Source organism: Schistocerca nitens, chromosome 5 (assembly GCF_023898315.1).
Source record: "Schistocerca nitens isolate TAMUIC-IGC-003100 chromosome 5, iqSchNite1.1, whole genome shotgun sequence".
Taxonomy (NCBI): Eukaryota; Metazoa; Arthropoda; class Insecta; order Orthoptera; family Acrididae; genus Schistocerca; species Schistocerca nitens.
The window spans coordinates 415,263,445-415,278,552 of NC_064618.1; the positions used below are offsets into that span (position 1 = coordinate 415,263,445).

General features: G+C 41.9%; 1 pseudogene; it reads left to right on the top strand.

The window, feature by feature from the left end:
* The first annotated feature begins 13,941 nt into the window (after positions 1 to 13,941).
* On the top strand, positions 13,942 to 14,059 carry LOC126261321 (5S ribosomal RNA; annotated as a pseudogene).
* The last annotated feature ends 1,049 nt before the right edge of the window (positions 14,060 to 15,108 follow it).

Sequence of the window (15,108 nt, forward strand, 5' to 3'; positions counted from 1 at the left end):
CCAATTCACGGGATCGGAAATTCTGAGGGTTGCATGGGGACAGACCTGCCATCTTTAAACCTTTTCCTTTCCGAAGAATGTCGCTAACTTGGTACACAGCTACAACACGACCAACGTGGCACTTGATACAGGTCTCAATCTCTTGAGCATAGGACTTCAGTGACCTCCATAAACGAAACGGCCAGTGGCTGCATTTTGTGGATGCTACGAGGTGGCAGTGGCGCAACGGAGACACGGTTATTTCTGGCCAAATTAATCACGTCATTATTTCTGAGATGTGAAAAATGTCCACCCACGACGAGAATCGCAGGATCATCTTTTGCTGGTTTCACATGGAGCAAGAAATGGTGAAACCGATATGTAAAGATGTCTGAATCCACCCTGAAGGATAGCATACATAAATGGGTTGTAAAGAAGTACCATCCATTAATTGCATCTTCATATTCTTCCGTGGGAAAATCATCAGAAGCGGTATAAAGTGCCTGCTGGGCTCACGCATGCCAGTGCACCCCTCTCAGGAGCCTGTAGAGAAGTGGTCTGCTTTCCAGCACCCCCCCCCCTCCCCCTCCTTTTGTTTTAAGTCAAGGAACTTGCTGACAGTTTCATCCGTGAAACCCTCAACTCCGAAGAATGAAAGTCCTTAGGGAGGCCCAACAGAGAGTTCGGACCTTTTGGGAAGCTGGGTAACTCTTTTTAAAAGCTTGCAGTTTTTATTTCGAAAATGGGTATTATTTTTCTTAGTAAGCTGAAATGCAAGTCTTCGGACATCTTTCCTAGAGGGACCACAGAATTGCTGTTCAATGTGGTTGCAGTAATTCTTCAAGTCCTTTTCCAGTTCTCGAGGGACCCTACTTTTCTTTTCTATTTACCTGGGCATTTGTTGTCTTCAACATAGCTTTCCAATGTTGTTTCGAGGAACACTGAAGATGTGTGATGCTTTACAGCTCCCCATTTCTTTACTGTGCATAGCTAAAAAGACAGCCTCCATTTCTTTGGGTGCCAACGTTTTCTAGATGCCATCTACAAAAGAAACGTAGACTATTGTTAGGGACTCTTTATCTGTTTCTATTATAATACTTTCTTTGGCATGCTATTCAGCATACAAAACGAAAACATGTAGAATTTATCTAAAATTAATGTTATAGAAACATATTGGATTAAACGGGCAAACAGACGAAAATAAAAATGGTTCAAATGGCTCTGAGTACTATTGGACTTAACTTCTGAGGTCATCAGTCCCCTAGAACTTAGAACTACTCAAACCTAACTAACCTAAGGACATCACACATACCCATGCCAGAGGCAGGATTCGAACCTGCGACCGTAGTGGTTGCGCGGTTTCAGACTGTAGCGCCTAGAACCGCTCGGCCACCCCGGCAGGCAGACGAAATTGAAGTTAGAATGAATAATATGGGATCCCAGTTTGGGGAGTCTCATATTGGGAATCCCAGACTTCCCTAATTGAGGTACCTGCACTTGCTGACAAAACGTGTTCCATTACTGTACTTCACAGTTTGTGTACAATGAAACTATTTACGTCATTCAAGTGTGAAAGCGGTGTGAATTTGAAGATGTATGATTAGTTAATCATATGCCCACCTCATATAATATTTCTATCTTTCTAACAACGAACAAAACCTTCAGGATCGTGAACAATGCTTTCTTGCTTGTACCAATACAATACATCGACATTCAATTGAAAACGTAGGCTTCCAACGTCAGTCACATGCCTGTCCTGTAATCCCGATGTTCATCGCATGGTGGCACCACCTACTTGACAGAAATACATGACCTCCCCAAATAGAAGACTCTCCCCGAAAGAGGGGACTTTCCCTACTATTTTCCTTTTGTTTGGAGGTGATCGATGTTGTAGTTTTACCCAATGTTAATTTGAGGCACCATTGAAGAAGACGCACTGGAGCAGTTACAGTCCTTTCATACATGTCGTCGTTGGGATAATCGCAGACAGATGATATTTGCCAGAACAATACTAGCTGTGGCTTCCTCCAATTACCGCACAGCAAGTGGGACACCAAAAAAGAATCAAGACTTTTTTTATTATGGTTTTAGGGCACAAAACAGCTATGGTCATAAGCCCCCATGAGTTAAGACATTGAGTCACATTCTGAAGTAAATGTTTGAACTTTCTGTTCACCACCATGACTTGTGTACTCAACTAACTGTTGTTTCGTCTGTCAAGCATCATTTGGTTTGTCCATGTTGTTATGGGACTGTCTGCCATTGGTGGTGTTTTCAACTCTGATTTACTAAATTGTTATTTATTATAGTTCCACCTTTAGAATAAAGAAAAAGGTTGTTTTATGTCTTAGGTCATCATTGGTTTCGCGACATTACGTGAGTAAGTTATTACATCCCGCCGTTCTAGCATTATTTCTTCTTATGGGGCTTTAGCAAGTGTTTGTATGTAAGATTAATGCTTCCTTGTTTAATATTACTAGCCTCATGAATTTATATATTTATCTGTTTCTGAATCCTAAAAGCCTTCTTATTGTCTGTATTAATTCCTTTTATTAAGAGTGCTTGATCTGTCTGGATCTGTTCTAGCAACCATGTACGGCGACTTTAATTCGCTCAAGGCTTAATGACCAACACTAGATGGTTATATATGTTGTGTGCATTAACGCGTGCTTTGATAAAATTTTGGTTCCACTAAAACCATTGATTAATTCGAGTTATTGTTGTCTGTATTTATGAATGAAACCTCAAGGCCACTGAATTGTGAAGATTCTTTCGTTTTTGGTGCTGCACTGGCCTCAGATAATAATTTTAAAAAAATTATTGAGATGATTTGTGTGTGTGTGTGTGTTGTGTGTGCGTGTATAAGGGAGGAGGGGGTTTGTGCTTCCGCTTCCAGCTCCTCTCTACCTTTTCATGGGACATCACCAGTAGTCCAGCCACAAAATGTGGGACCATATCATTCATACTCATCTCATTGGCCCCTACTGCTTCCCTCCACGTTTTGCTGTACAAACATATCTGCCGTTTTTCAGACTAGAGTTGCTTCATTTACTTGATGATGTACGTCTAAACATCGGACAACAAACGGAGCTTATGCACGATCGTACTCCACCTGATTTTATACGCATAGTTCCTTAGTATCTCGATAACCAGTTTTCGAACAGGTGGATAAGTCTGCATGGTCTGCACGGTAGCCAGATTCGAATACAGTGGCTTTAGACCTTTAGAGTAACCGAAAATCAAGTGTATTCATCTTGTCGATGTTCTGAGGGAGCTTATCCAAAATAGAATTGACCAAATACGGAAAACATTAGGATATTTTCCCAACGTGCGGCAAAGTGTGGGGAGCAGGCTCAGGTGACACATGGAACCAGGAGGTGGTCACTTTGAGCAATTTTTGTAAATGTAAATGTATTGTGTGAATGTATCATTTTTGTCCTACGAATTCATTCCTCCCTAACGACTGTCTCCCTCCTTCTTGTCAGTGAATTCCTGATATCCTTTCCTCGTCGATTCTGCAGAGAACTTCCTTATTCCCTATCTTTTCAGTTGACCTAAATTTCAGCATTCTTCTGTAGCGCCACATCAGAATGCTTCGATTCTGTTCTGTTCTGATGTTAACACAGTCCATGTATCACTACCATATGATGCTGTTCTCCAGACGTATATTCTCAGAAATGTCTCCGACAAATTTAGGCCTTTATTGAAACTAGCAGGATTGCCCTTTTTGCACAGGATTGCTCCTTTTGTCAGTGCTAATCTGCTTTTTATGTTTTCATTCCTTCTTCCAACATACGTTATTTTGCTTCCAATGTATCAGAATTCTATAACTTTTTTTTGCTCCTTTACCATCATTTTTGATACGTTTTCTGCTAATTTCATTTCTGCTGCTTCTTATAATTTTCTTCTTTCTTCAGTTACCCTCAATTCTTATTCTGTACTCTTAGACCATTCCATTAAATAACTCCTGTAATTATTCTTTGCCTTCGCACAGGATAGTAACATCATCAGCATATATTGTCATTGACATCCTTTCATCCTCAATTTTAATCCCACTCCTGAACCTGTCACTTATGTCTGACACGGATTCTTTATTTTTTGGTCATCAGTCTACTGACTGGTTTGATGCGGCCCGCCACGAATTCCTTTCCTGTGCTAACCTCTTCATCTCAGAGAAGCACTTGCAACCTACGTCCTCAATTATTTGCTTGACGTATTCCAATCTCTGTCTTCCTCTACAGTTTTTGCCCTCTACAGCTCCCTCTAGTACCATGGAAGTCATTCCCTCATATCTTAGCAGATGACCAATCATCCTGTCCCTAATGCTTATTAGTGTTTTCCACATATTCCTTTCCTCTCCGATTCTGCGTAGAACCTCCTCATTCCTTACCTTATCAGTCCACCTAATTTTCAACATTCGTCTATAGCACCACATCTCAAATGCTTCGATTCTCTTCTTTTCCGGTTTTCCCACAGTCCATGTTTCACTACCATACAATGCTGTACTCCAGACGTACATCCTCAGAAATTTCTTCCTCAAATTAAGGCCAGTATTTGATATTAGTAGACTTCTCTTGGCCAGAAATGCCTTTTTTGCCATAGCGAGTCTGCTTTTGATGTCCTCCTTGCTCCGTCCGTCATTGGTTATTTTACTGCCTCGGTAGCAGAATTCCTGAACTTCATTGACTTCGTGACCATCAATCCTGATGTCAAGTTTCTCGCTGTTCTCATTTCTACTACTTCTCATTACCTTCGTCTTTCTCCGATTTACTCTCAAACCATACTGTGTACTCATTAGACTGTTCATTCCGTTCAGCAGATCATTTAATTCTTCTTCACTTTCACTCAGGATAGCAATGTCATCAGCGAATCGTATCACTGATATCCTTTCACCTTGTATTTTAATTCCACTCCTGAACCTTTCTTTTATTTCCATCATTGCTTCCTCGATGTACAGATTGAAGAGTAGGGGCGAAAGGCTACAGGATTGTCTTACACCCTTCTTAATACGAGCACTTCGTTCTTGATCGTCCACTCTTATTATTCCCTCTTGGTTGTTGTACATATTGTATATGACCCGTCTCTCCCTATAGCTTACCCCTACTTTTTTCAGAATCTCGAACAGCTTGCACCATTTTATATCGTCGAACGCTTTTTTCAAGTCGACAAATCCTAAGAAAGTGTCTTGATTTTTTTTTAGCCTTGCTTCCATTATTAGCCGTAACGTCAGAATTGCCTCTCTCGTCCCTTTACTTTTCCTAAAGCCAAACTGATCGTCACCTAGCGCATTCTCAATTTTCTTTTCCATTGTTCTGTATATTATTCTTGTAAGCAGCTTCGATGCATGAGCTGTTAAGCTGATTGTGCGATAATTCTCGCACTTGTCAGCCCTTGCCGTCTTCGGAATTGTGTGGATGATGCTTTTCCGAAAGTCAGATGGTAAATCGCCAGACTCATATATTCTACACACCAACGTGAATAGTCGTTCTGTTGCCACTTCCCCCAATGATTTTAGAAATTCTGATGGAATGTTATCTATCCCTTCTGCCTTATTTGACCGTAAGTCCTCCAAAGCTCTTTTAAATTCCGATTCTAATACTGGATCCCCTATCTCTTCTAAATCGACTCCTGTCTCTTCTTCTATCACATCAGACAAATGTTCACACTCATAGAGGCTTTCAATGTATTCTTTCCACCTATCTGCTCTCTCCTCTGCATTTAACAGTGGGATTCCCGTTGCACTCTTAATGTTACCACCGTTGCTTTTAATGTCACCAAAGGTTGTTTTGACTTTCCTGTATGCTGAGTCTGTCCTTCCGACAATCATATCTTAATCGATGTCTTCACATTCTTCCTGCAGCCATTTCGTCTTAGCTTCCCTGCACTTCCTATTTATTTCATTCCTCAGCGACATGTATTTCTGTATTCCTGATTTTCCCGGAACATGTTTGTACTTCCTACTTTCATCAATCAACTGAAGTATTTCTTCTGTTACCCATGGTTTCTTCGCAGCTACCTTCTTTGTACCTATGTTTTCCTTCCCAACTTCTGTGATGGCCCTCTTTAGAGATGTCCATTCCTCTTCAACTGTACTGCCTACTTCGTTATTCCTTATTGCTGTATCCATAGCGTTAGAGAACTTCAAACGTATCTCGTCATTCCTTAGTAATTCCGTATCCCACTTCTTTGCGTATTGATTCTTCCTGACTAATGTCTTGAACTTCAGCCTACTCTTCATATTGTGATCTGAGTCTATATCTGCTCCTGGGTACGCCTTACAATCCAGTATCTGATTTCGGAATCTCTGTCTGACCATGATGTAATCTAATTGAAATCTTCCCGTATCTCCCGGCCTTTTCCAAGTATATCTTCTCCTCTTGTGATTCTCCTGTAACCTTTTCTTCTACTCCTTCCCCTACAACTGCATTCCAGTCGCCCATGACTACTAGATTTTCGTCCCCCTTTACATACTGCATTACCCTTTCAATATCCTCATACACTTCCTCTATTAGTTCATCTTCAGCTTGCGACGTCGGCATGTGTACCTGAACTATCGTTGTCGGTGTTGGCCAGCTGTCGATTCTGATTAGAACAACCCGGCCACTGAACTGTTCACAGAAACACACCCTCTGCCCTACCTTCCTATTCATAACGAATCCTACACCTGTTATACCATTTTCTGTTGCTGTTGATATTATCCGATACTCATCTGACCAGAAATCCTTGTCTTCCTTCCACTTCACTTCACTGACCCCTACTATATCTAGATTGAGCCTTTGCATTTCCCCTTTCAGATTTTCTAGTTTCCCTACCACGTTCAAGCTTCTGACATTCCACGCCCCGACGCGTAGAACGTTATCCTTTCGTTGATTATTCAATCTTTTTCTTGTTGTAGCCTCCCCCTTGGCAGTCCCTTCCCAGAGATGGGGGACTATTCCAGAATCTTTTGCCAATGGAGAGATCATCATGACACTTCTTCAAATACAGGCCACATGTCTTGTGGATACACGTTACGTGTCTTTAATGCAGTGGTTTCCATTGCCTTCTGCATCCTCATGCCGTTGATCATTGCTGATTCTTCCGCCTTTAGGGGCAATTTCCCACCCCTACGACAATAGAGTGCCCTGAACCTCTATCCGCTCCTCCGCCCTCTTTGACAAGGCCGTTGGCACAATGAGGCTGACTTCTTATGCCGGAAGTCTTCGGCCGCCAATGCTGATTATGTATCAAAATTTAGGCAGTGGCTGGGATCGAACCTGTGACCGAGGACGTTTTGATTATGAATCAAAGACGCTACCCTAGGCCACAGGTGTTTCTTTTACGTATAGATTAAACAGCAGGGGCGAAAGATTGCATTCGTCTTACATCCTTTTTAGTTTTACCCCTTTGCCACTGGTTTTCCATTGTTGTTGTCCCACCTTGGCTCTTATGTATATTGTAAGTATTGGAGCAAGGGGGGTATAGCACCAAAGTACCGTTATCCAAGAGGTTGGCGATGACGTCATCTAAGTTGGCGGCCGTGAAGTCATCCAAGATGGCGGATTTTGATGGGAAGTTTGAAGTTTGGTGGAAAGATAGGTCAATTGGACTACCTCCACTAACCTAACCCCACCCTCCCCTTCCCTGCCCCAGAAAGAACGTGAGAAGTTCAAATTCCAACAGGATAATGCATCACACCAATACTAACATAAGAAATTTGTGGCAAGATGGGTCACTTGGGCTACCTCCATGAACCTAAGTCACCCAACCGCCACCTCTTCCGAAGGATTCGTGGAAAAGGGACTCAGCCTCCACTGGGCTGCTGGAGAGATGTAGGAGTGTACTTTATTTATTTTGGAACAATTTATTTAGGGGTGGAGTATATTTATCACAGTTATACAGAACACATACTCTGACATGCCACACAGCATACAGACCGGCAAACTACTCCTAAGCAAATCATGTAAAACGCTCTACACACAAGCATGTTAATTGTAAACTGTCAGAATAACGCACTGCACAGCCTACAGACATGCATACCACTTGTAAGTAATGCAATACATTTACAAAGGCTCTGCAAACATGCTTGCTAATCATCAACTGTTGAAATAATGCACCAGTCTTTATTTCAACAACTACAGACAGCACCACCATCCAGTGTGTTCACCACGAGGTCCGCACTCCAGCTGAGCAAGTACACAGTACCACCATCAGAGGGTCTATCGTCCATTCTGTGATGTAATACAGGATAGTAGCCAAGACTTCAGCTGATGACGCAAATACCATTATCCAAGATGGTGGCAAACAGTGTGTTCACCATGAGGTCTTGACCTAGTAAACAGTACCACCACCAGAGTGCGCTGTCGTCTGTTTCATGACGTAATCCAAGATGGTGGTGGGAAATGGCGAGAAAACGACTCTGCCCCTGCTGGACATAAGTTTTTATTTCACAGGCAATGTCTCCACCATGAGATCTAGACTACAACTGACCTAGTACATAATACTGCGACCAGAGGTCACTGACATCCCTCCTGTGATGAAATCCAAGATGGTGGTCTGGAGGGGGAAGATGGTGCGAAAATGACTCAGCCTGCACTGGGCTGCTGGATAGAGTATGGAAGGAGTGTACTTTATTTATTTTGGAACAATTTATTTAGGGATGGAGTATATTTATCACACTGACACAAAACACATGCTTGGGGTCACTTCTCATAGCCCATAGACATGTAAACTACTCCTAAATAACGCTCTGCAGACACGCAAATGGCTCCTAATTTACCAAAATAATTTCAGTACAGACATGCAGACTCCTACATAATGCAGTACACAGATGTGCAGACATGAAATCAACTCGGAAACTGTCCAAATAATGCATAGTGCAGCCTACAGACCTGCTCTCAAAATAATACAACAAACACGCAATCAAAGTTCGCAGACACTGTCCGCATCCCCCTGTCCAGTAGACCACACAGGAGGCTACCTGCAGCCCCGCAAAGTGATGTGGCCGTCAGCTGTGAAACCATGCTCAGATGCCCACATGCATGAGGTGGCGACATCCCTTTCAGACTTGATACCTGAGAAATTCCTCTTGAAATATGTATTCACCTAGGCACCGTTGATGACGCAACCAGGCGGGAGAGCAGATGCTCCAGGGATGCATGCGCTGTCATAGCTGTGAGCTGCCGCCAGACACAGGTGAAAGTTGCCTCTATTTTCAGGTATATGGTCAGTGTTATACTGATGTCACAGAACTCCAAGGCTCGCACATGCATCTCCCATATGTGAGACAATCCCACGCAGCACATGTCTTTGCCATTGATAACACAGTAGCACAGGGTGCACTGTTCCTAGCGTGACATGAGAGATGTTTCTAACTGTGCTTAACTGCAAATAGCGCAGAATAACTTCGAATGACACTTCCCATTGGTCCTAACCTGATACCCCAGTCCATCACGTGTTACCCTTCCTGCTTTCAACACACACAAACATTCCCACCACTATGTAGAGGCTCCTACATCCCAGCACAAAGGATGTGAATGTATCGAACATTATGATAAGCTCTTACCTAATTTACCCACCGAATTACTGATGCTGTCAGTATCGAAGCACCATCCACCTTTCCCTTCTTTCAACAGTAAAATTATTTTGCACAGATCACTAAACTGCATTAAGAATATTGGAAGCCAGGAACATATTTACCAAAGTAACTAGAAATAAATATTATGATTACTGCTACAGTCTGACACTGATCGATGTACAGGTAATGTCTCCTCTTGATGGCTGTGCATCTGGAACGAATCTCAATATCTATAGCACACATAATTTTCCACATAAGAAATCTCTCTCATACCCTTGAGGTTATCGATGTGCTGAAACTGTACATCCCTCACAATAGGACACACAGTCATCCTCTCTAGTCATGCAGCAATATAAACCACAGTAACTTCACAAAGCAATATATACATCTTTTACACAACATATGCCACAGTAACTTTACAATGCAATATATACACTTTTTACACAAACAGTGCAGTTTTATCATTTATATCCCTACAGCACCCAAAAAAATTATCGTATGTCTACACTCACACCAACTTTATGTCATGATGCTCCTCAGTCCTAGGGAAGTACCATCCACCTTTTCTTTCTTTCTACAGACGAGCACCATATTGCACCGACAACTAACCCTCTACAAGTGCCATACATATCATCAAATATGGAAAGACTCTTCTTACTCAATTACACTGCTCTCCCACCGAGGACAGGAGCCCTCTAAAAGTGCCATACATATTATCAAATATGGAAAGACTCTTACTCAATTACACTGCTCTCCCACTGAGGACAGGAGCTTGAATATTAGAGTGAGAAACCGATGTCCAGCCCAGCAATATATCACTGTGTACCATGTTGATGTAGTAAACATACAATTCATATCCTTTGCCATACAAAATCATGCTTTTTACATCAATTCATTAGTAGATCGAAGTCACTTTCAGAACTGTTGTGCAGAGACTGGCTCCCCCCCACCCACCCCCACCCCCCCGCACCCCCTCTGTACAAACGCATTACTGATTCTGGATCGGACCTGCCTACTTGCTCACGTTTCTACACCCATCTCCAGACTCTGAGATTACAAGAACATATCTAATTTCACATGGTTCACACACAGCAGTATCCTACAGATCGCTCATGCAACATAATTCCGAAGATATAGACTGGGAATTATTTCTATACAAAACTGAAACTTTACCTAGGTGGAGAGGGCTCTAGACCACTCACTAACTCGAAACAAATGGACGAAAAATGATATTCGCACCTGCGAATACCAATCTCGGTGATGTAACAGATTCGAAATCATCCCTATGATTTACAAGGTCAACTAAGGTGTTTCTCATGTTTAGAGAACTGGCAAACGTGTTTTCCACATTCTTGATGCACACCACAATCGATCTTCTCTGAGCTAAACAAAGGCGCGAAATGTGCAGAAGCAGCCAACTGAACAATTGACATGGGAGGGAATAATGGACCAGCAAAAACACGCCTCCATATTCACTCTCAAATTTCCACGCGACCACGAAAGATATCCAACACATGCTAAGTATTAGTTCGCTATTCGGTAGTCTAGAGGACAACACTTTAATTCATCTACATTCCTACACTCCAACAGGTTTCTCCATTCTGACAGCTCCTACTGTTAAAGGGAAGCGGGAATCAGCCCCACACAGGTCACAGGTGCTGCAGGCCGAGCCTGCACAGGTAGAATCAATCATCCTAAGAAATCGGTCACATATATATTTTATCCCTGTACTTACAACTAAATGTTACGATCGTGGTCTCAGTTGAACGACATTCGACAATGAGCAAAGTATCGGAAATAACCCTGTTGACGGCTATGGCTCTGGGAATAGAAATATCAGTACCATTCTTAGGACTTGATATAATCTTCCCTTTGATATCACAGTAATAGACGTCAAACCCATACCTTCCTTATGAATGGACATAGTCATTTCCTTCGCATATGTTGGAACACAAACACATACTTTATAAGCCTGATGCTCAAGGGGAACCTATTATGCACCCCCTACTACTACTAAGTATAATACTTCATCAATAATTGATTCCCTGTGGCTCAGCAACATTCTGAAAATGACCCTTCCCTTAAGATTCTACGCTCGTGTTTTCCCTTCTGAATATCTATATTAATATCCAATAACATTCATTTCCGCATTACATTTTAATTATAACTATAAAAAGTAGTATAACGTTTAATTCTAGGATGAACTTCAGTTTTATTAGTGTAAATCAATAGTATTTACACTGCCACTATGTTTTCAGTATAAAATTGTGTTTAAAAACTGATTTCGTTGCAAAATCTTTGTCTCTAAATTATTGACAATATCATATCATCATCTTTGCTTTCAATGCTATCGTACTGAAAATATGTATTAATAATCTCAGATCTACGTTTTACGGATGTAAAGCATTTGTGGAATTTAGGCAAGAGATATTCTCAGAGAACTTAAATACAAGACATGTTGTGGGGTATATTCAAAGAATTAGTATTCAAGATAGACTATACTACAGTACCACCATCGAAAATTTACACGAAACTAAGTGAACTGGGGACAGTTGATATTTGTGCTAAATATACACCACCCCACTCTGTACATTGGACACTGGCTTGCAAAGTGTTTTGGTTGGCAGGAGAGCCAACACCGTGTTACTAGAGGAGGCCGAAAGGCACGCGTTTTAGCTCACGCAGGCTGGCGTGAGGTCTGGAACAGGACAAGGAAATTAGAATTTAGAAAAACGGACGTAGCTAGTGGAATACTTAACTTTAATCCGTTAATGAAGAACGTCGGTCTTGACGGTACATGATTCATAATATCAATAGTAACTGATAATGGTGCCTTGCTAGGTCGTAGCAAATGACATAGCTGAAGGCTATGTTAAACTATCGTCTCGGCAAAGGAGAGCGTGTTTTGTCAGTGAATCATCGCTAGCAACGTCGGTTGTACAACTGGGCGAGTGCTAGGAAGTCTCTCTAGACCTGCCGTGTGGCGGCGCTCGGTCTGCAATCACTGATAGTGGCGACACGCGGGTCCGACGTATACTAACGGACCGCGGCCGATTTAAAGGCTACCACCTAGCAAGTGTGGTGTCTGGCGGTGACACCACACAAAGTATATCCGTAAAAAGTCACTTCGAAAACTCCACGCCTTGTTATGGAGAAGGCGTTTCTATATATGCAATTTTGATTTTATTCTCTTGGCACATATTGCACAAATTGTCAAAATGACGTGTGTGTTGAACCAAAGTGAATGGATGTATATAAATAGACTGCTCCTATATTTTCAACAATTTAGTAATGATTAATTCATATGTGGCTGTCCTCCTGGTGCACTTAAAGGACGTACCAATACTGAGAGTAAAGAAAGAAATTGAGATATATTGGGATTAAAGGTATGTTAAATCATAGACCCTTCAAAAGTAATACAGCAGTATATTTTATGTGAAGAATTAACTACGAGTAACTTTGTGAAACACGGATTTGGGTTTGATAAGTGCTGGCCAACATTATATATATAAGAAAAACAGTTGTTCGAACGGTTTCGAAGGAATCAAATGGATTCTGTGATCCGATATGTTACTGTAAATGACACTTGAGTCGATTAATTAATACTAGAAAAACAGCAGCAGTGAAACTGGAAGATGGAAGCTGATGACTGTTTCATCTGTGGAAGCTGGACCCTGTTTGGATGGGAAAGACACTATTCCTGGTGATTACCTCGCAAAGAACAAAACAATAACGGGAAAAATTATTCAGGTGTTCTGGATCAAAAAATGTGTGTGAAGAGGCGTGAACTGAAAAAGAAAGAAAATCATGTTTCGTCAGGACAATGCACCTTGTAATATATCGCATCTTGCTCGCAGCGATATAGTTCCTTCCGTTAAGTTTCCTGGTTTTATGTAGCGTTTTCATCTTTCTGTTTCGCATCAGGCATCCTGCTCACTTGAGTAATTATATCTCTGCTACCATCTAACCGTCAGTTGCAAGTTCTTCGGGTAGAAGTTAAGCTGGGCAGACGCAGAATCACACTCACCTTTATGTTACATATTTGCTCAATAATACTGTGCTTAGGACTGCTCTTATTAGTAGCCTGTTCGAAGTTATCATCTTTATATTGGTAGAATAAGGACGCACAAATGTAGAGTTATTGTGAAGGAAAGATGTCAATGGACAATTATTATGAAGAAAAGATTTCTTTTACGTGATGTTTCTTATATGAGACCCTGCCCTGCTACGTCAGTGCGCTGACTGAAACATTGAAGTATAAATTTTCGCAAGGTGTTCAATATTTGTCAATGTTCCCCGTAAGAAATTTACGGCTGGAAACGGTTTGAATCTGATAAGGAGATTATGGCAGTAGGAAATTCTAGACCTGGCAGAATCGAACTCAAAGGATGTATTCTACTCACTAAGTCAACGGTCTTACCGCAGCGGTAACACCGGTTCCCGTCAGATCACCGAAGTTAAGCACTGTTGGACTGGGCTAGCACTTGGATGGGTGACCATACAGTCTGCCGAGCGCTGCTTGCAAGGGGGGTTCAATGAGCCCTTGTGAGGCAAACTGAGGAACTACTTGAATGAGAAGTAGCAGCTCCGGTCTCAGAAAATGACACACGGCACGGGAGAGCGGTGCGCTGACCACATGCCCCTCCATATCCGCATCCAGTGACGCCTGTGGGCTGAGTATGACACGGCGGCTGGTCGGTACCGTTGGGCCTTCCAAGGCCTGTTCGGACGGAGTTAAGTCAATCTACTCACTGAAAAACTTTCGACCCGCCTATTGATTCAAGTGAATAGAATTTTCTACCAAAAATCTGTCTGTAACTGATGAGGAGAACACGGTAAGTGCCATAATCCCATTTCTCAGAAATATCTGCTGAGCGCAAGAGGAGGTAAATTAGCAAACACGTGTCTCAGTTTACCCTTCGATACTCGACCGCTTCTAAGAAAACGGCGGTCAAAGTTTTCGAAGTACTTTTGATGCCTTTTAGCACACTATAATCTTGGCCGTAATAGCGGCGCACTGGCTTGCGTTGCGGTGTCTCATATTTGCGCACCGTGACGAAATGTGGTTACCGTTTAACTTTTTCATTCATCTAATCATGTCCTTAGAAGGCTACTACGCGGAAGATTCTTATACAGTTAAGGGATACAAGGCCGTTCTATTAACTGTAAAATTACAAATATATGAATATTACAATATATGAATGTGTATGGTACTTTCCCGGGCAACAATCTTTTTAAACTCTCATACCCTGCCGGTCGGTGTGGCCGAGCGGTTCTAGGCCCTTCAGTCTGGAACCGCGCGACCGCTACGGTCGCAGGTTCGAATCCTGCCTCGGGCATGGATGTGTGTGCGGTCCTTAGGTTAGTTAGCTTTAAGTAGTTTTAAGTTCTAGGGGGCTGATGACCTCAGCTGTTAAGTCCCATAGTGCTCAGAGCCATTTGAACCATTTTTCTCATACTCTTATAGTTCATTGTGATATAATTCTTAAATTAGTTCTTATATTTTACTCTTATCTTTATTCCTCGGGAAGATTTGGTGCATTTCTTTGGATTGTGTTGATCGTAAAAACATT